Genomic DNA, 23081 nt, shown 5'->3' with positions numbered 1-23081 from the left:
GACCTTTTCTGAAGCTCAGTTTCCTCCACTGTGAATGAAGATAAGCTCTCTCTCATTAAGCTGATCTGGCTCTAAAATGGTAACTAGTATGCTTTGCTCACAGTAAGTGCCACACGAATGGCAGTTGGTACTATTATCAGATGGCATTCTAACCAGGGGGGCAAGAAATAATAAGCTGACTAACTAATTGTATTAACCCCCTTCTCATTCGCTCAAACCCCTTGCACTCTGATGTCCTAAGCAAGTTGTGTTGTGACCTAAATAAAAATTTTACCACTAGGTCAAGAGTAAGTTCTAAGTTTTTTTGTGTTTGTTTTTTAAAGAGGGTAAGAAATGAAGGGGATCTACTTCCAACTGCCTTAAACAGGATGCTGCAGTTCATTTTGTTAGATTTTTTCCCAAGCATGTTTCTATTTAAAACCATCTTTTTGCATGATTCTGGAAGAGAGGGTATAACTAAGTCTTATCTCGTCCAAAATTGGTGTTTCCAATTTCCTTACATAACAAGGCTTGAATGTTGTGGAGGAAGTAGGCAAAAACAAAGTAACCGAGAGAGATCAGAAAGCAAGAGACCTATAACCTGTAAGGTTAAGAGGTTATGACCCGAGGGCCCTGAAGTAAGGTGGAAGTCTAGAAGGATGTTTCAGGTACTTTTAAGCAACGAACTTTATGGGGCTTTTTGAAAAGGGCTCGAGATAGGATCTAATGCTTAGGATGACATTACTGGCATGAATACACTTAGAAAGATCATAGGGACCCCATCGAAATTAACCTGTCACTGTCGTTTGAGAAAGGAGCTGTAGTATTAGTAACTCATTACTCTTTGCATTTGCTGTTTAAAATCGAAGTGGTCCACCCTGAAAGTATTTCTTTGGACTTGTCCATTGTAGTAATTATCCTAGTCCTACACCTTTGGCAAAGCACAGCCAGGCCACAAATCCAAAGGAAAAATACATATGATTAGACAACCACAATGAATCACACACACGCACCCCTAAAAAATGGTGTCAATCACATCCTGAATTTGGTTTTGATAGGAAGTTGAGAGGAAAGTTGCGCTCAGTACAATGTTAAGGTGTCATTAATGGAACACTACGTGCTGGTTTCTCCCTTGAGTTTTACTAACGTTAGACAGGGAAGCAGCTACAGCTGTGGCAGTGTAGAGGGGGAGGAGTAAAGCTGGCTGGTGTCATATACGTTCCATAAAATAGGACAGACATAAGCATCTGTATTATGTGGTTGGACATGGTATGCACATGGCTAAAAGAGGGAGCGGAAATAGAAGGAAAAAATATCTTCCTGGTATATCCCAGCAAATCATAATACATTAAGGATTGGGAAAGTTTTTTAAACAATAAAAATAAGATGCAGGGCTGCTTTAACAAAATTCAGGAAGGACAGCCTCTACTGAATACTTTCTTTTTTTTTTTCCATAAAGAATTACAAGATAGAGAAAATGTTTGTTTCAGTTACATATTATTAGTAATCAATCTATAGTAAAATATATTAAAAGTCTTTGGAGCTTGTAAACATATATTAAAGACATTAGTCATCAATGATTTCTAAGTATCATTATCTTAAAAGCCCTAGAAACGTGCACCTTTCTAACTTACAATTATGTTCAAGTAATCTGCATCAATCTAAGGAAACGTTCAGACTCTCCGAGTCAGGAAATTAAACCACTCGTTCTTAAATTCTGAGCACACCTCTAAGCCTGTGTCTTGCTTTTATACTGAATGTTCATAGATAAATGCTAAGAAAATCTTTGAGACAAACTGAACAGTATATGCGGATCACACAGATTAACCAAAAGGTAAGTGCACAGAAACAAAAAAAGGGCCTGTGAAGGGACAGAAGAGAGTAGGATTTGCAGTGACAACACCTTTGCCACACATTCACTGTCCTACTAAACGTAACTGATCTAGTATGGAAATTAAGGTAAGAAAAAGTGCCTCCCCCCAGGTTGCAGGTATTATAGAAAATGTTTAAATGGGTGATGAGTTAAAAATCAGCATTTCCTGCACTTTAATTTCATGTCATCAAACATCTATTAAATACCGATCATCTATGCAAGACCAAGCATGAACAAGACCTAGTTTTCTTGACATGGGAACATTTAAAATTAAGTAATACGTAGATAAAGGGGACAGATTCTTAACACGCTCCTAACATACTCACCTCATTGCTTATTTATGGAAATATCCGACTAACGCATCATCTAAAAACCATCAGAATATCTGTGGATGCTTGAGCAACACTCGCTCTGGTACTATTGTACCACAGAACCAAGTCAAGGGGGAAGTCAGGACAGTCACAAGGTAAATCCGAGCGCATCTGGGATCAGCAGAGCCCTGATCATGTCAGTCTCTGCAGGTCCCTCTCCAGCTTCGCTCAGCTCTTCGCACTCAGCGGTGTGTCTGTGGCCGGGACGTGCCCAACCTGATTAGGAGCCCCCAGCGCCCCCAGCCGCTCGTTCTACCTTGGTGATCTCGGTAAGATGAGAGGAGGTATCAGGGCCGATTGCTAAAGATCCTTCTAGTTACGACATTCATTCTACGAGGAGAGCTGAAATGTTTGTTTCCGGCAGATGATTACAAGAAGGAAAATGCATTACTTTTGTGTCAGGCCCGCGCATTCCTTAAGACCACATCTCAATTTTGGCAACAGACCCTAATTTAGGTCTCTGTATGGATTCCAGCATCATGAGCTCATCCTACACCTTAAAAAATGTATTCATTATGTAAGCATTCCCTTCAGCAAACAGAAGGCTGGAGAGCAGGAAAGTGCAGCTTGCCATTCAATTTGGCTCCGGCAGAACTTTCCATCACTGGGAAGAGGCTGCCCATGTCTAAATAATGAGAGCAAATGTTTCGTCCTCATGGTGGTGTCTTTTATTTCACTGTCACTTTGGAGGGGTTTGAAAGTCACAGGCTGTCCACCTCTGGTTCTTGCTGCATCAACAGGTTATAAAAATAATACTTCGCCTCCTGGAATGCAACCTTAAGATGAACTCAGGAAAATGGTATTCGTTTTTCTGTTGGATATATTAGATGTGCAATAACGATGTATTATAAAGTAAATCAAATTACAAATATGAACCCTATCCCTTGGATAAAGTCCTGGGAGCGAGCCAACACCACAATTATTATCTTCTCTAGCATTGAATGTTCTACATAAGTGTTTGGAAGATGTAAACAGGACATAAATCTGAGATCGGTTCTTCAATCTGTCTACAAATAACCATGACATTATATATAAACTGTAGTTTGGAGCATATATGCTCTCTGTTTAAGCAGTTAAGAAGTGTATCAGACACTATGATAAACAGAAAAAACGGAGCGTGAATACCGATAAATGGAAGCCTTCCGTCTCGGAAAGTCTTCACTTATTTGATTAAGTTAGGTGAAAAACAGAGCAGTCATGCTTGTAGCCTTTCTTCCTTTCCCCTTTCCTCTGCTCTTTTCATTTCTAATGCGAATCGGAAGTCTATGTGGAGCAGTCTGGCTAGCCCCAGTCTAACCTCCCCATCTGGAAGGGGGCTAACCAGCCTTGGGGCTACTTTCAACCCTTCCCAGCTGTTAGGTTGGGGTTTTTTGTTTTTGTGGGCTTGAGAAAGCATATTTATATAAATGATTGCCATATCCTTTGCCAGCTGTTGACCCTGCTCTTGTCCCGGTTGGGGCATGGTTTTCATTTTTAGCGGCCACAGACTGGAACTGACCCTGATGGAGTTAGCACGCTATGCAAACAGCTTTACGCGCTATGGCTGTGACAGTTCAGACAATGGACGCACAGTGTAATCCAAGGGACCGGTGTTTCCCTTTGGGCAAATGTCACAGAATCCAGAGCTGGAAGTATCAGTTGAAAAAATAAATTCTGAGATTCACTGTTATGGAATAGCTCCTCTCAGACGGCAGCGATTTCAGCTAGATCAAGAATTTAGCAGCGGCAACAAATGAGTTTCCCCTTGTACATAATATGAGCCTGCAAAGCTCTCAGATAGGCCTGCAGAGGCAACTGTCTCTATAATCATACAAGAGGTCAAAAGAAGCTGTGTTTTCAGTTTTTAAACTAGGTACATATGCTTCTGATGTTAATGTCCATGAATAAAAGAAATTTCATCCTTGAACCTTAGTAGGACAAAAAGATAAAAAAATCAGTTTGGGTTTTGCTCACTGCTATAGCTTACCAATAATCAAGCCTAGCAACCCAATCAGATCATTTCTTATGCTCATAATCAACCAAAATAAATCGATGTTTAATCTTCAGATAACCCTAGTCACAGTGAACTAGAAAGTTTAGAAATATTCCTAGGGTGAGACCAGTTGGGGGAGGGGGACCCACAGAAATGAGAAGGGAAATCCCTTAAGGACAGTTTAACCTGGACAACCAATATTCCATGTGCAGTTAAATGGGGATAAACTGTATCAAGGCCTGGCGGCCACAAGCACAAACAGTATATGTGAAGAATGAAGACATTTAATTAAAAAGAAATTAGTCATTAATGTTGAGAGTGATATACCTCACAGAACTGAAGATCTGTACAATTTGATAATTCACAGGGTCATTCCGTCATTGCCAACAGATCATTACTAAGAGTCTAATTGTAAAGGGAAAATAGCAAGATAGCCTGTCAGAAAGAAGTCCTGTGTTAGGTTCTTGCCCTCTCTTCGAGCCTGCAGGCTGGCTGGCGATAGCAGATGGAGTCTGCCATACACCACTGTAATTAAAATGTGAACCTCATCTTAGAAGGCAGAAGAGAATAGCTGACACATAGGGAAGCCGGGAGACAGAAAGAACAAATATTTCCTGCCATAGGCATTTTCAGTCTTTGGAAAAAACAATCCAAAAGGAAATGTAGCGTATGAATTTAAGCGTCACGTACTTAGCGTACGTTTCAAAAATCCTCGGGAACTTGAGCTCTAGAACTGCTTTAAAGGCAGCTCAGAATTTTAGTCAGCTTCAGCACAGTGGAAATCTCAAGTGCAGACGGAATGAACTGGTGGGATCTATGCTTCTCTGTACTCTGATTAATGACAAAATCTATGACATTACAAGGCAATATTTTCTTTCTCTGGTGCAAATATATTTGTGATAATGAAGAAAAGAAAACAAAGCCATTTGTTGCTTATAGCATATCCTGACTGAAAATGTCATACCATTGGTACAAGCTAATGGCATAATCTCCAGACATACATATTTTTTTTGGTAAGGATAATATATAATTAGATTTTTAAAAATTCAATATTATATCCCATGTCTTTTATATTTACTTTGATTATTGATATATTGAGGCTTATTTCTGCCATCTTATTTTGCATGATCTGTTTGGGTTCTATAGATTGCATTTCTAATAATGATTTACCCTTAATTTTTATCATATTGCATGTAACTATAAATTTCCCTAAGTTACTCAATATCACAATATTTGTCCTAAATATGCTTTAATTGCCACTTGCATATCACATTTCCCTCTGCATTTTCATTTTCACGGTGAAGTACATCTTTAAAGGATTTTTTTTTCCCCAGCAAGAGCAAGGCAGTGGTACTACTGTGTGAAAGTACTGAATGATCATTTTAGCTGGGTATAGAATTGTAATTTAAGAATTATTTTTGTTCAGTACTTTGGGGTATTACTCTATTGCCTTCTGCTATTAATTAATGTCACCAAATAGAAATCTACTATCTATTTTTCATATCTATGTAGGTAATATGTCTTTTCTCTCTACTAGCTTTTTAAAAAGCAATGGTCTTCAATTTTACTATAAAGCATGTAGATATGAATTTATGTATATTCTGTTCAATACTCAAGTTGTTCATTTAATCTAAGGTCTAAATCTATTCAATTCTCTTATATGAATATCCCTTCTTAGTCATTCTCTCTAATTATTTTAGAACTCTTATTAGGTATATATTGAAGTTTCTAAACTTGTTCCTTAATTATTTCACATTTTTATCTTTCTGGGCTGCTTTCTGAGAACTACTACTCAGAAATATAGTTTAAAATTGCTACTGGGTTTTAAAACTTCAATGTCATTGTTTTATTGCTAATATTTTGAAGTTATTCTTTTCCATAGCCACTTGTTCTTGTTTTGTGTCATTTCTGCTGGCTTTTGTTTTATAATTTCTTGTTTTATAAAGCCATTCCTTTATCCTTTCGAGATTCTGAAACATAAAGGTTTTATTTTCAGGTTGTTTTATTATTTTCCTTTTATCTGAGTGACTTCATCTCCTGTTTGCTGACTTTACTGTCTGTTTTTACTGGTATTAATGTATTAGTTTATTTTATAAATTTTAACATTTTATTTGTAGGCATATCTTAAGCAGCAGTTAGAGTGAATTCTTTTCACTTTCTCTATGAGTGCACCATACCTTGTCTTCTAGTTAAATGGTTGCCTCAATTGAGCCCCTAAACCTCCAGTACAGAATCTGGTCTTATATTAGGGGATGCAATTCTTGGTAATATGGGGGGAAATCCAAATCAGAAAATGAGTCATTGGATACAGGCTGTCTTTATCTTCCCACCTCCCTAGGCATGCGGTTTCAAAAAAGTCTTAGCTCTTGGTGGCAGTCAGCAGCAGCTTTAATTGGTATCCTTCTGAAGGCACTACCTGGCCCCAAATAGAGCACCCTGCAGAAGTCCAACCCCTGGCCACTGAGCCGTCTTTCAGACACTAATACCCACAGTCTCTACCTCTTGGCCCCTTGCATTTCTGTCCAAATTTTGGTACATGGAGATATCTGTCTTATTTTTTAGCTTTGCCACATCTTCTAAATTCCCTTTTTTGTTTTTTCCTTCTATTTTTCCAGTAGTTTATCATTAAGGTATAGACTTATAATATCATCTTTACTGAAAGAGTTCCCCAAACCAACATTTTTGTGGTCTCTAAGTCATTCGTCTTTTGATTTTCCAAGTCAGAAGGATCTCATTTATATCATGGATACTTACATATGCAAGCCATGCTGAAAAGTTATTACATGCAAATTCTTTCTTTCTTTCTTTTTTTAAAATCTGCACCCAAGTATATGTTTATTGATTTCAGAGAGAGAGAGGGAGAGAGGCATCAATGTGAGAGAGAAACACTGATCGGCTGCCCCTTATATACTCTCAGACTGGGGATCAAACCCACAACTTAGGTATGTGCCCTGACCAGGAATTGAACCCACAACCTTTTGGTGTACCGGACAAAGCTCTGACCAACTGAGCCACCCGGGATTCATATTAAGCTCCCCCCTCTTCCTCATGCCTGACACCCAGTCACCATACCTGAAAATGTTTACTCCTGAACACTTACCCATTTTTTATCCCTCTGTATTCTTCGCCTTTCGTTTTCATTTACCACTGCCCTAGGCCAGGCAAACACTCTAAGTCTCTCTTAGTCTTCCTTTGAATCTGCCTTTTCTACAGCTATCAAATTGCATTGAAAAAAGAAAGCCTGACGATATCGCTTCTCTCCTGCTTAAAACCCTTCTCCATTCCTTACAAGACAAAGTCCAAGCTCCTTCACTAACACACACACACTCTTCTGGGTTCCTCCCCTGCAGTTCCCTGTCTAGGAATTTCTATTATGGCAGCGTCAGCCTCCCGATGTGCCCTTTGAACATGCCATGGCTTTTCTTGCCTCCAGGCCTTCTCTGTGCTATACTGTCCCCCTGGATTGCTACCAGCCCAGCACCTCCTAGGCCTGTAGAAAGCTTTCCCTACCTCAACTCCAAGCATGGAAAGGAACTTAGCAACAAAGACCAGCCCCTGTGGGGTTTGCTGTTCTTTGTAGTATAATATTATTAGAAATACAGTTGATTTTAATCTCTCCATTATCATAGGCTTAATATATTTGAAATTTTTACGTTTCTACTTGAATTTCCTCTCCTATTGCCCATGAAGGTCAACACTGTGCTCTGAGAAGTCTGCACCGAGGACCTTTTCCCTGCGTGTTGTACTTGGACCCATAATGTAGCCACTGTATGCATATTCACGGGCTAGGGCCTATGTGTTAAGGTTGTAGGAAGCAAGCAAGCAAATCACCACTAGCAATAAAACATTTTAAAGGCAAGTAAAATCTCTTTCTAGTAATCAAATGGGCCAAGATGCGAGAGAAACAACTTTGGTACAAAAGACCCTAGCATCGACTTAGCTCCTAGAGCAGGCTGTGGTTTACACCACAATGTAAACGAGGAATTGTGTGGAAATTCTCATGGGGAAATCCCACAGGAACACTTGTTAGACAATCACTACTGAAGCTACATGATAACAGGTGATTCTTTTTGCTGAAGAGGAAAGAGAAAAGAAAAAAAAGATCTCAGATATCAGGACACCAAATAAATAGATCCCTAAAGTTAAACAATAATAACAATAAAACTTGCTAGTTTAGGGGCTGGATATTGTTTAATACCAAGAATAGCAAGGAGACCGTGCCAAGGGAGAATGGGTCACTGAAATCCTAAAATTCTGTGGTGCGTTTGTTTGTTTGGTATGCAAATACGTGGAGGGGAAAAGCCTCACAAGTACAGAAAATAGCATTTGTACACTGGGAAATGGATGTTAAGGATAAGACACTTTTAAATCTTAAAAACAGTTCACACTGCTTCATGGACTCGGAAAACGGGCTAGGAAGGGATCTGGATAGAAAACAACACCTTTGTAAAAATTTAAGTGAGTAAAATTCAGTTCGGAAAGAAGAAATTCTTCTAAAATTGAGTAAGATTAATTTGGCGTGTTACACAAATAGGAGGAAATCTGCTAAAAACGAGAAAAAAAAGGGGGGGGGGACTTAGCTGCTAATCTTAGGTTAATAGCAAATGACCCCATCCACTCTTAACCTCAAAGACTGACCTCTTGACCCACAGCCAGTGGCCCTGTTCAGAAACATGTTGCCACCAGAGTCAATAAAAAGAGAACGTAACGTGCTGAAATTGTTACTGCTAATGACAAGTGACACACACTTTATACTGCCAGTGAGCAAAGCCACCAATAAATAACCCTAAACATGTTTGCGAATATTTTCCTGGATTTCAGTTTCCTGTCCTGTGTCTATAAATTTTTATTTATCTACTTATTTATTTCTTTAGGAAGAACGATAGTAAAATTACCATCCTCAGCTCTTGGGAGCTGTAGGGGGAAATTTGTTAAAGTAAGGGAAAACCACATGGGTAGATGTATTGGTGATCAGCACTACTCAATAATTCATATCCACGCTCTCATTCTCTGGCATGGTCTACGCTAAAAGACAAATGGTAAGAGAGGAGTTTCACAGACATACCAGAATTCTAGCTTAGGACACATCACAGACATGAAGTCCAGAGGCAGAAAACACTAAAATCCTGGTAGAATATTTTGAGTAAGTTCTTAAAATCTTTTAGTGAAGGCTCTATCTTGATGTCTCTGATAATGCTTAAAGTCTTGGATTTGGTTGATGTTGGCAAGTCGATTCTATAAAAAAAATAAATCAACATTATATAAAAAAAATCAACACAGAAAGTGATAGCACTTCAATATTTTTGAAATTTTGAAATCCCCAAATAAGGTTTGCTTCAGTTTTGCCCCTTCCCCACATACATTGCATAAAATATTTCTGGAAGGATAATGAAACTGGGAATATTGTTGGCCTTCAAAGAGAGGAATTGGGTTGCTGCGGATAAGAGTAGAAGAAAGATTTTTCACTATGCACCCTTTGTACGTTTTGAATTTTGAATCTGTTAAAAATGAAAGATATTAAAAATAAAACAAAAAAATAAAATGAACAAATAACACAAATTATGAGCATGTCTATGATCAAACTCAGAAAGCAGGAAAAAACATCTTTAAGAAAAAAAAGATATGAATTACAGACAGGAAGTAGGCTCTGAGTTAGTCTGCATGTATACACTAGTAAAAATAAAGGTAAAATATAGGGACAGATAACTAATCCTAATAAAATAAACCTTAATACACAGGTTATTTCATAGAATGTGAATGAATCCACATTTCAGTTATAGTACAAATAAATAATAATTTAACGAAATAGAGAGAGCAGGGACACTACATTTTTTCAAAATAGCTGGCTATTAAGTAGAAAAATAAAATTATATTTCACCCACCATCCTACTCCCACACCACTCCCCAAATAAATGTACAGATGAAACCAAATTATGTATATAAAATTATGAATTGTATATTTTTCTCATATTTTGTCTTTTCTTATGATTAGGTATTTCCAACTTGAAGATGAAATGAAAAACGAAGGCTTTTTATCAAAACTTATAACTTGTAGACAAACAAGAGCATAGGAAATAATATAGTCCACAATTCTCAGAGATAAAATTAAATTATGTTTAACTAAAAAAGAACCAGTTTCTCTCCATTTCTCACTCGGATTTTTCTTTTTATAAAATGTTTTCTGCTCTGAAGTTGGTCAAGAGTAAAAGATGCTTTGACATGGTTTTAATTGATTCGTTTTACGCTCAGAGGGAGGATAACAGTGATATGTGAAAGGATTTTTTTCTGTCTTGCACACATCTCTCATTTGTCTATCTTAATTCAATTAAAGGAAATAAGGACAGTTTGACCGATGAATGAACCATATTTTAACCAAGGACACTTCTATTTAAACTGGAGTGTATCAACCACTGTAATTGTCAGTTAGTTACTTCCGATCTCTAACTTTTGTTTTGAGAGGTCACAGCATGGTCATGGAAGAGAACATATTAGAATATGGATAAGTATTTAAACCACTAGCCCATTAGCCAGTCAAAGAAAGAAAAAATTTTAATTATTACTGGCTTAAATGGAGATAACCCCTTTTCGTTGTGCTAAAGGCCTATAAATTCAAATACAATAAAACTTTTTTAAAAGTTGAAATAGTAGGCTCAAGTTTTATTATGCCGCGCCTTATAGGTTTTGGTAAGGAGTTTTGTTGTTGTTTTAAGTAGTTTTATGGGGCATTAATTTACTTTCCGTTAAACTTACCCATTTTAAGTGTGGGTTTGATAAAGATTTTTTGTTAATATACATAGTATGTAATCCTTACCACAAACAAGATATAGAACATTTCCATCCCTCCAAAAAGTCTGTTCATGCCCCTTGGAAGTCAATTCCTTTTCCTCAACTCCTGGCCCCTGGAAATCACTGCTCTGCATTCTATCTCCATAATTTTGCCTTTTCTAGAATTTCATATAAATGGATCATGCATTATGTAGTGTTTTATGTCTGTCTTTTTTCACTTAGCGTAATGCTTTTGCGATTTATCCATGTGGCTGCGTGTATCAATCAGCAGTCCCTTTCCTTGTATCGCCAAGTAAGGATCTAACACAATTTTTTTATCCCTTCACCAACTGATGGACATTTGGTTTGTTTCAAGGTTTTGGCTATTATGAATTAAGCTGCAACAAACATTCAAGTACAAGTCTTTGTATAAACATATGTTTTCATTTCTCTTGGGTAAATACCTATGAGTGGAATGATGAGATCATATGGTAGATGTATGTTTAACTATAAGAAACTACCAAACTATTTCACAAAGTGGCTATCGCATTCTGCATTTCCAGCCATAACGTATAAGGGTTCCACAGTTTCTCCACATCCTCAATACTTGGTATTATTAGTCATTTAAATTTTAGTCATTCTTGTAGCATATGATATCATTTCTCTGATGACTAATGTCAGAGCATCTTTTCACATACTTACTTGTCACTTTTTAATTTTCTTTTGTTAAGTGTCTGTTCAAATGTCCCTGTCTTAATTGAGTTGTTTTCTTCACTATCAAGTTATAAGAGTTCTTTCCATAGTTTGCACAAGATTTCTTTACTAAATAGTCAATTTGTGTTACTTGCAGTACTTATGTTGTATAAAGTCACTGGGAACACTGAATTAGTGAATATTGAAATTTCCTAGGGGAAAAACAAAGTGAGGTTCCTTCGAGCCTCTGCTCACAACATTATGTCAAATAAAATGCCAATCACATTATGTGGTTCATTTGCTAATGTCTCATCAGCTTTGAAAACTAGTCTCAAAAGCATTGAAAACCTGCTCATCCACCTTTTTCTAACACTTAGCAGATATTTTTAAGATTCTTCCACAACCTCCTGATCTGCAGAGCCTTCATTGCAAATTTAGCACTTTTCATGCTGTGTTATCTTTTGAAATGTGCAAGCCAGCCAGCCCTTGCCAAGAAGGGTACAACGTTTCCTGACCCAGGGTAACGTGACTGTAAAGTTCTTTGGTTTCAGCCTCACAACAATGCTGCCCACTACAATTTTTGTCAGTTGTCACCTCCTAATTCCACTTTCCATCTTTTCCATCTAGCTTTGTCACATACTCTAGCATTTTCCAGAGCGGCCTCGTGTACTGACTGGAGAATTCCCTTCCTTTTTCTGTATACACCCTATTGTTGATTAACCGGCACTGCACACACAGCCAACAGCCTTCTGACTCAGGCCTGAATGGAGCTTAAGGAACTCATGCATTTTCTCCAAAAGGCACATCACAGCCTTCTTGCGCTTAGGAACGCGATGCTTGGGGCCATTTTAAACAGCAAAATCACCAAGAAAAAGTGCAAAAAATGCAAAAACCGCGACACTAAATAGATCACCAAATGGATGTTTGTTTATGAAAGCTGAAACAAGAAGACAGAGTGAGTGTTGCCTCGTTCAAAGGCAGCTGGGAAAGTTTGTGTCAGGCAACTGAAATTTCTTGCAGCTCTGTCCACGTCTGCACACGAAAGCACAGCGAGTATTGATTTGGGGTTACAAAGAAATTTTAGTGAGTCGGTGAATTCACAAACAGGGAATATGGGAATAAGAGGATCAACTGCGTATGTTCTGCAAAGATTTTCTTCCAGTCTGCGGCTTGCCTTTTCATTTTCATAATAGTGGTTTTCCAAGAGCAAACATTTAAAATTTTTTATTTAGTCCAATATATCAATAATTTTTATTGGTTCAAGGTTTTGAATTCTATCTAAAAATCTGTGCTTAATTTAAGAACAAAGAGATATGCTCCAATTTTTTTCTTTTTAAAGCTTTACAGTTTTAACTTGCTCTTGAGATTTATGATCCCATTTAGAATTAATTTTTGTATAACTTTACCTGTGATTTCCCAAGGGTAAATTACTTTTTAATTATTATTAATCTCAGCGAAGCTCATGTAGAGAAATAACAAACATATGTTTATGATTTTTATGAGTTTGCTATACAATATTCAGCTTGAAGGATCATATGAATTAAAATATATTATTTATCAATATAATTAAATCAAAATACACTTATTTTGAACTACAGAGATCAGGAGAAACTTCTTATTTGTAACAACAATTGAAAACATATTTGTCTAAAAACCACACTTAAGACCAGGTTTAGGACTTTGTGCGTATGAGCTCTTGACAGTGAATTTTCTTATAGTGGACACCTCGGCAATTGACATATGAAACAGCAAATTTTCAAAGGATGTGTTCTTTTCTAAAAGCAAGAAACCATAAATTTTAAAATGAAAGGGAATTTCTTCATGGAAAACTGTAATAGCAGAAATTTTTAAATGACATTCACTTCTTGAGAAAAGGAGTGGGAGGGCCTTGAAAGAAGGTTTTTCTATTAAGAAAACATTTCCTTCAACAAGTTACAACCAGCATGAACACACAGGAAAGGTCAGTTCATTAAACAAAAACAAAAAAAACCCAACCCTCTAAAATGACACTGAAAGTAACGGTGGAAGCTGGTGTTCCACACGGAGCCCACAAATTCAAGCCAAGATAAAGGCCAAACAGCTAAAAGGAAAAGGGTCCAAAGCCATAAAAACTCACAGACACAAGCACCACTATGGTGGTTACCAGAAGGAAAGGGCGTTGGGGGCAGGTTTGACTTTGGGTGGTGAACACACAATGCAATATACAGATGATACATCATAGAATTGTACACGTGAAACCTATATAATTTTATTAACCAATGTCACCCCAATAAATTTAGTTTAAAATTTTTTTAAATAATAAAGTCCTTTAAATAAGAATTTAAAAATAAAGGAATGAAATACTGATACATTCAGTATGAATGAACCTCGAAAACATTATGCTATCAAGTCAGAATCAAAAGACTACATATTGTAAGACTCCGTTTATATAAAACATCCAGAGAAGACAAATAATATCTAGAGACAGAACTCAGATCAATGACTGCCTAGGGGTGGGGTGGAAGCAGGGTTTCATTCTTCATATCCTTCTATTTCCCTTCTCAACTACCGCAAAACTGTTTTCAAATTTTATGTTTCATTCATCTCTCAGGGCAGCTTCTGAACTCTGTGAAGGTGTAGTCTCTACCACAATGGTCCCCTCTCACTGAGCCAATAACATGACCTAAGTAACTCACATCTCAGAGCAGCAACAGTAAGACTGTCCCCACCGAATTCATGCTGTAACTCCCAGCTTTATCATCATCCGGCAACTCAGAGAGAAACACCAATTGGCTGATTTTTTTTTTTCCAAAGAGAAAAATGACTGCAGACCATCATTAGTTGAAATATTTAAGCTTTTGGTTGTGTTAATACCCATAAGACTGTTTCTGGGGGCATTGGTCAATAAATGGTTGAGTAAAGGCTCAAAGATAACATCACCTACAGCACTGAGTGGATTCTCAGTTCTCGGAGTTGCTATCAGAATTATCTCATGGCAACTCCATGCCTTTGTTCTGACCTGCTTAGAACCCTTCATTTGACCACTGCAGTGTTTCAGGCCTTACCATATAAGCATGGCCTCAGGCCAGGATCCAATCATCATCTCTTGTTCCTCACCAGTCATGTCATTAATTAATTAAAATTTTATATCAGATTGCCATTTTTTGCCAGGGACCGTTCCAACTGCTGGGAATTCAACGACAGAAGACAAGGCCCAGCTTCATGGAGCTTATATTCTATCCTTCGGCTCTAAATAGGCATCTTATTTACACATCATTTTATTCTGCAAGCAAAGCCACCTGGGAGATTGGACTGCTGGTTTTTGTTCCACTGTATGGACACACAGCCTGGGACAAATGCTCTCTGACAAACAAAAGTATCAGCCAGCACTTACTGCCAAGGCCCATCACGAGCTATAACAGCATCCCTGAGTTTTCTCATACTTACAAGGCACACCTGTTCTTCAGGTGACCTGACAATCAACTCTGGGATATGCTGGGGACGAGTGACAACTTTCACTGTTTCTCTCATGTCCTATGACAACTCAGGGTCAAATTTTAAGCCACATTACTTCTACCCAATGGCTCCCAATTTAACAGTATCTTGACTCAGTATTTATTTAGTATTGCTTGTTGGCAGAAGAGTTTAATCTCTTCTCTGTGGCCATAATCGCTTTCTTGGTTTATCTTCCAAGATTTTTAAAAAATGAAATAATATGTATCTTCTCAGACTACTCATTAGAAAAAGAAAAGAGAATATTGTAAAGCTCTTGGGATTAATATAAAAATGTACCAGGGCTTCTCTGAGCTTTTAATCAGGTCTTCACAACAAGTCGCCTACACTAATGACTTGATGTTTTACAAAACAGGGAACACTGAACCTGGTCTCAGACACTGGAATATTTTCAATACTGAGAATTAATTTCATAGCAGCTCTGTGCGAGTATGTCTCTAAAACACATCCCAGATAGCTACAGCCTGCAAACGTGTTTTATGAAATTTCATAGCAAATACAAAGGGCCCTCCATGATATACAACTGAATATCCTGCTCAAAGTATCTCAAGTGAGTTCTAGATGACAGAGGCCACTAGGCATGGGACAAGTTGGGATGTGAGAAAAGGACAGTGACATGCCACCTGAAAATTTCTAGTAAGGACAGACATTCCCCCCTGCCCTCTGTAGCTCCTAAGGTTGTTCCCGTGTTAATGACCTCACGCAGCAGACAGGTCCAGTCTTTCTGCTTTTCCTTCTTGTGGAATGATTTCCCTAAAGCCAATGTTGGGCAAAATGCCACTAATGCGGCCATAAAGCCCCCGCAGTGCCTGAAGGGGGAGGCAAGAGATAGAGGGTTAGGTGGTAATCAAGCTTACAGATTAAAGCTCACGAAAGCTACGAGATGAGCACAGCTCTTGGTGTTTATTAACTCTCCTAGCACTGAGCGCTCCTCCCCCACCCTCATGGCACAGAACACAAAGGTCTTTTCATCAACCAACCTCAAAGGCTGGCCTGCTTTAACTACACTCCCAAGAACAGCATCTCGACTGGAGTTTTCTTTGGTATCAACCACAATCAGGCAACAGTTCCCACTTTTCCACATAACGTTAAAACTATTCACGTTTGCAGACAATGACATTTTTCTATCCATGTACTGACATCTGCAAGGGACAAGTGTTGTAGGCACAATATTACAGACAGAAGACAAACAAAAGCCTTTGTCTGTGACAATAGGAGGCTAGCATAGAAAAAAGTTAAAATAGCAACAAAAACCAAACCAAAACCAAAGCTATTTTAAGAACAACAACAAAAACAAATTTGATTGTAATTTAATGGTTTATAGCAGCACCTTGTCTACTACTCACCCCTCGGAGGTGTTGTAAGGATTGCCTCCTCCCCCGCCCCCATCAAACATGAGGCTGGTTGGCCCACTTTACCAGTAAAGCATCTCAGTCACTCAGTGCATTAAACCAAACCCAACAACTCCTCTCTCCTGCTCGAATTCCCCAACACAAGCCCAGGGAAAACAGATACAGAATTTTTAGAATCTAACAACTATAGGACTTCTGCAATGAGCTAATGCTCATGATTTGCAAATGTTCACCATCTTCGTGCAGGGTGTGTAAGCTTCACCCATTATTTCTACTTTTTTTGACATCTTGAAGGGCTATACCCCAGGTTGTTAAATTTGGGGGTACTAATCCCCAAGGGACATTATTTAATTTTAAGCCATAAAAATTTCCCACCGCTATTTGATCAACTATATTCCTTCACCCTCACAACTCACTTAAAAGTTATGTAAATTATCCAGATGAACAAAAACAATTTACGATTATAACATTGTTAAATGAATTAGATAACAGTGACTACAGCTTCCCAATTATAGATTGAGACAGATAAATTTATACTTTATTGATAGCAGGACCAGAAAGCCCTAATCGCCAGCGCAGTCTGGTTTCTGGAGGGTAATGACCCATCTCTATATTTATAACAACAATCTCATTCATCATAATTCACATTAAAGAAAAAAAAGAACTCTAGTCAAGCTAATGGAGGAAACGTGTGAAAAGTGATTGGCTGGGTAAAACTCTCTATGCAGCTGGAGGGTCCTAATTGATTATATTGTGCGGCAACTAAGCTTTCTGCCTAGTACAACAGATCTTTATCTAACTGCATTTCAATTGATTTTCACTGATAGTCTTCTTTCTTATGTCCAAGGCTTAAAGTACTAAACTAATAAAAGGATAAAAGACTTTGTAATACAGATTTTGAAATATAATGTCCAAGCAGGACTTCCATGAAATAAGACGGCAAACCAAGTGTGTACAGCCCACCAAACAGCCAGAGGCTGTCGATTTGGGAGGCAATTTTAAAAATGTTTAAGATTGGAGTCTGCATTTGCGAGTCCGAAAGCAAAACACTAACCTAAACGTTCAAAGATACAGATGTCTAATGTCTACTTTATTTTAGGACATAGAAATGTAAGACAAAAGATGATCCATTTAGTAGCTATTACACCTGCTCTTATGGAATATATCCATTCTATTGGTTTAGTACAGAATCAAATGCCCTGGATTTGGTTTTCTCATTAAATAGCGATGGGTCTGAAAACAAGGTAGGTAAAAGGGCTAGATAATGTTTACCTTCCAGGTGAAAAACCTACTGGATTAATTGGAACACAAAGCCAAAAATCTCAAAATAGCATTGCTGAACAAAATTTAGAATAAAGGAATACACTGCCATCCTTGACAATTCAACAGTTGAACTGCCATACTATAAACTGTGCATATTTAAAATGTAAAATTTGATGTTTTGACTTATGTATACACCCATGAAACCATCTCCACAATCAAGACAGTGGAACACATCCATCACTGCCAAAGGTATCTTCAATGCCCCTTTATAACCCAATTCTCCCCTCAGGTCACCTCTATATTTAGGAAACCATCCATCGGCTTTCTATCATCATAGGTTTGTTAGCATTTTCTCGAATTTTATACAAATAAAACCATATAATATGTATTTGTTTGGTCTGGTTACTTTTACCAATTTATTTTGAGATCCACCCATGTCATTGTATTTATCAAAAATTCATTCCTTTTTATTGCTGAGTCATATTCCATTTTATGGATGAACATCAATTTGTTTATCCACTAACTTGTCCATGGACGTTTGAGTTGTTTTCCGTTCTTGGCTACTACAAACATAACCACAGATAAATTTTGATGGATGAGTCTTTGTACAGACACGTGCTTTCATTCTTCTTGGTTAAATACTTAGGAGTAGAATGGCTAGGTCATATGGTAGGTGTATGTTTAATGTTTTAAGAAACTGGCAAATTGTTTGTATGATTCTATATTTCCAACAGTAGTGTAGGAGAGCTTAGGGTACTGTATGTCCTTGCCAAGACTTGGTATGGTCAATGTTTTTAACATTAGGCAACCTAATAAGTGTGTAGTGGTATCTCATTATGGTTTTAATTTGCAATTTCCTGATGACTAGTGACGTTGACCATCTTTGCATGTGCTCATTTGCCATCTGTATTTCTTCTTTAGTGAAATCTATTCAAACTACTTGATCAATTTTTTATTTGGTTGTTTCTTTTCTTATTATTGAGTTTTTAAATATTTACATATTCTTGATAAAAGTCCTTTATCAGATATATGGCTTGAAAATATTTTCTCCCAATGTGTGGCTTCCATTAATATTTTCTCCCAGGGTGCAACATTCCAATAGTATCATTGTAAGAACAGATGTTCTTGAAGTCTAATTTATTATTTTTTTTCTTTTATGAACCAGAGTTTTGGTTTTGAAACTAAGAATCTAAACTTTCATTGACTTTCTTTATTGGCTTGTTTTTATTTAATTGATTTCCACTTTGATTCTTATTCTAGCTTGTTAAAATGGGAACTGAGGTCATTGATTTGAGACCTTTGTTTTTTCCTAATACTGTATGCATTTAGTGCTATATATTTCCCTCTAAGTACTGCTTTGGTGCATACCACAAATTATTTTTTCTTTTTTTTTTACTGAGGACATTTTATTTAGTCATTTTGATTACAACTGAAACTGTAGGGATTCAAAATTAACAACCTTGCCTGTGAGCTTCTTACAGACACCAGAAGAAGTTTCAACCTAACGTTCCACATTGTTCTGCGAGGCTTTATCCAAATGAACCTTTATGAGCTGGCTGCCATCCAGTTTCACTCGGATTCTCTTGCAGAAATTTCACTTTGGAAAGCCAAGTCCTCCAGGATCATATAGTGCACAGCTATCTGAGTGTGGCTCCTAGGACATTTTTGCTTATTCTTTGTATGGCTTTTTCGAGTTGGCTTACACAGAATTCTCCTTTCAGTGACAAAGACAACATGTTTCCCACTGAACTTTTTCTCCAACTTATATACCAGCTAAACTTGGATTGTTCTGGAAAGACTTCAGTTGAGGAACAGGAACAAAGATTATAACTTTCCAACCTCCACCAACTTCAATTTCCTTGGCCGCTGTGATATTCAACTCCCGTAGCTGGGCCTTGAAGCCTAAGTTCATCAGCTCCAGCAGAGCTTGGGAGATCCCACATTCTGACTCCTCCGGCTTCTTACCTTTGGGCTTCATGATCTTGGCGCTTGAACTGAACATGGCCTTCTCCTTGGTGATTGCCAGCCTGGGAAGAGCTGTATCCCACAAATTTTGATATGTTGTGTCTTAGTTTCATTTTCAAAATAATTTTTATTTTTATTTCTTCTTATATCCATGATTTATTTAAAAGTGTTTCGAAATACATATTTGGGCATTTTTCCAAATATCTTGTGGTTATTGATTTCTAATTTAATTGCAGTTTGGTCAGAGAATACATTTTATATGATTTAAATCCCTTAAATTTATTGAGGCTTGCTTTATGACTCAGAATATTGATTAACATAGTAAATATTCTGTGTGCACTTGAAATGAAGATGGTTCTGCAGGTGATGGAAGATTTATATATATATATATCAATTATATTAAGTTGATCATTAGTGTTATTCAAGTCTTCTATATCTTCGATGATTTTTTTGTCTATTCTATCAATTATTGAGAGAGGAATGTTGAATCTTCAACAATATTGTGTGTTTGCCTAATTCTGCTTGCAGTTCAGTTTTTGTTTCATATATTTTGAAGCTCTGCGATCAGGCATATAAACAGTTAGATTTGATAGGTCCTCTTCATGAATTAACACCCTTAACATTATAAATGACCCCTTATTCAGCAGTAATATTCTTTCTTCTGAAGCCTACTTTGTCTATTAATGTAATCACTGCTGCTTTTTTGGTTATTGTTAACATTGTCATTTCCATCCCTTTACTTTTATCCTATCTGTGTTTTTATATTTAAGTAGATTTCTTGTAGGCAGCATATAATTGAATGTTCCCTTTTAATCCAATCTGCCAATTTCTGTCTTTTAATTGGGTGTTTAGCCCATTTACATTTAATATGATCTTTTTTTGTATGGTTGGGTTTCAGTTTACCATCTTGCTATGTTTTCTATTTATCTGGATGGGTGTTGTTCTCTTTTCTCTTTTTCGTTCCCCTCACTCCTTTTAGATTAAATAAGTATTATTAGAATTCCATTTTATCTAATTTGTTAGCTTATTAGCTATATAAATATTTGTTATATTAGTGATTGCTTTAGGGTTAATATATCTTGTAACTTATCAATGTTTACCTTTAGGGAATATTACAACACTTATATATAGTGTAAAAAACTTACATTTTCCTTTTTACCAACTGGCTTTAAGCAATTTGATTATGATGTGCTTTGGGTCTTACTTTTAAGTTTTGTTAGGCAGTAGAGTAAAGGAGATATCTTGCCCCACTCTAGAGGCAAAAAACTTCTGAGTGTTCTCTCCATTTGTCTGAAAATTTTAAGATTTTTCCACTTTGGCTGGTAGGAAAAGGAACTATTTCCAGCCCCAAGTTCCACTGAGTTCCAATGACTATTCCCTCTAATATTTTAGGGTGACTCTTTCCTGGCCTTTGGGACTTTTTCCTGTGCTGATCAGTACTCAGCTGAAGGCTTGTAAGGCATTCTCTGCAGAACTCTAGAGCTCTCTATCTGTGCATCTCTCCTCTATGGTATGCTACCCTGTGAATGCCAGACACCTTGCCCTCCCCAAACTCCTAGCTTCATCTATTCCACTCAGAAAGACTGCTGTGCTCCACCTGGGTTCCCCCTTCCCACAATATGTACTGGCAATGAGCCCGGACAATTGTAGAACACACTTCATTTGTTTCCCATCTCTCAGGGATCAATGTCCTTAATTGCATGATACCCAATAACTTTAAAACTATTGTATCATATATTTGCCTAGAATATTTGTTTCAGGTGGTAGGGTTAGTCTGGTGCCTGCATTCATTGAAGGCCTTGCTTGTAAAACTCTATGTATGGAGCACCCAATTAATCCTTAGAAAATGAATGTTAATTATTTCACCTTCATTAAATCAACTTATAGAAATCGAAAGGTACAAAATCTATTTTAAATGAGATTCGTAGGAAACTGTTCAATATCCACAAATATTATTTTTAAAAAATTTCATCACATTATCACCGACACAACTGTCTGCTTCTCAAATGGTGTTTAACATCTGTATAATAAATGAAAAAGCGTATTAATTTTTATGATTTTGTGTTTATTTATGGAGGTTGGTATTGAGAGACTCTAAAGTACACTGAGGAATACTTAAATAAAAGAATGTGGTCTCATAGCACAGTTAGGGTATCCATGTGCAAAACTCCAAACCTAGTTCTTATACTTCTATGCAAAGGATTGGACATGTAAGATTGTATCTTCACCCTAGATTTCATAAAAATTGCTTTTTAAAGTGCTTTAACATTTTGCTTCAAGCAAAATACTTTAAAAGTTATCTAAAAGTAGGCTTATTAGCAATTTATGGTCAAAATAACATATACTCTCTAAACATAGGAACGAAATGGGTATTACAATTGTTGCAAAAACACATTTCTTGATTGTAAGGTCTTAAGATTAAAATGGAATACACTCCAATTTTTAATAGTGGGTTAGCTGACAGCACAATGGGAATCCCCGTATGTTACTCCCTAAAACAGATAATGGTTTTATATGATTAGGTAAAGAACAGGCCCCTGCGTAATATGCCTGCGGATGACAACATCTGCATCCACACATATCCTGAGGGGTGAGATTTTCCATTTTGGGGCACTCAGAAACTAGTCCAGAAATCAGCCTACGCTACTCTAGAGCTCTCAACATCATATATTACTTTAGGACGTTAACTGAAGTAAACAAGTCATTTCAAAACCAGACTATATTGTAATTAGAATATAAGGCATGCGAAGTTATATTTACAATGACTATGTGCCCTCAGAAGAAGTTAATGAACTGAGGCTGACCTTGATCGTTGACTCAGATCCTGCAGCACAGGGCAGTGCCTGCTCCCTCTCCCACATTTGCCAGCCTTTGCTACAACAGTCATAAATTTGCAGTCTTGATCTCTCAAGCATATCATACATTTTTTGACCCATCATTAAGCTTCAAGCTTGTGGCCTAATTAAATTACTGAGGAAAGACACTTTGGAATTCTAGACTTTGGCAGGGGAAAAATTAGAGATAAACATTTTAAAAAGGTGAGAAAATTACAACCTAATCTCCAGGCAGTCAATAAATGATTCAAAGTCACTGTTCAAAATAAATTTTATTTGATTGCCTTTTATATTTTATATTTTCATTTATTTTTAATATATCTTTATTGATTTCACAGAGAGGGAGAGAGAGAGAGATAGATAGAAACATCAATGATGAGAGAGTCATTGATCGGCTGCCTCCTGCACGCTCCCGACTGGGGATCGAGCCCGCAACCTGGGCATGTGCCCTGACCGGGAATTGAACCCCTATCTCCTGGATCCTAGGTCAATGCTCAACCGCTGAGCCAGGCCCGGCCAGGC

At 37.2% G+C, this 23081-nt stretch overlaps 1 protein-coding gene and 1 pseudogene across 2 annotated transcripts in view; both read right to left on the bottom strand.

Moving 5' to 3' along the window:
- BCAS3 (BCAS3 microtubule associated cell migration factor) overlaps window positions 1-23081 on the bottom strand; it is a 420091-nt gene that overhangs the window by 141394 nt on the left and 255616 nt on the right. The window lies entirely within an intron of this gene.
- Window positions 19184-19762, bottom strand: LOC107530029 (small ribosomal subunit protein eS7 pseudogene; annotated as a pseudogene).

Source organism: Miniopterus natalensis, chromosome 17 (genome assembly GCF_054644295.1).
Source record: "Miniopterus natalensis isolate mMinNat1 chromosome 17, mMinNat1.hap1, whole genome shotgun sequence".
Lineage (NCBI taxonomy): Eukaryota > Metazoa > Chordata > Mammalia > Chiroptera > Miniopteridae > Miniopterus > Miniopterus natalensis.
Note: the sequence above shows the minus strand (reverse complement) of the source record. Positions and strands in the feature narration are given on the sequence as shown.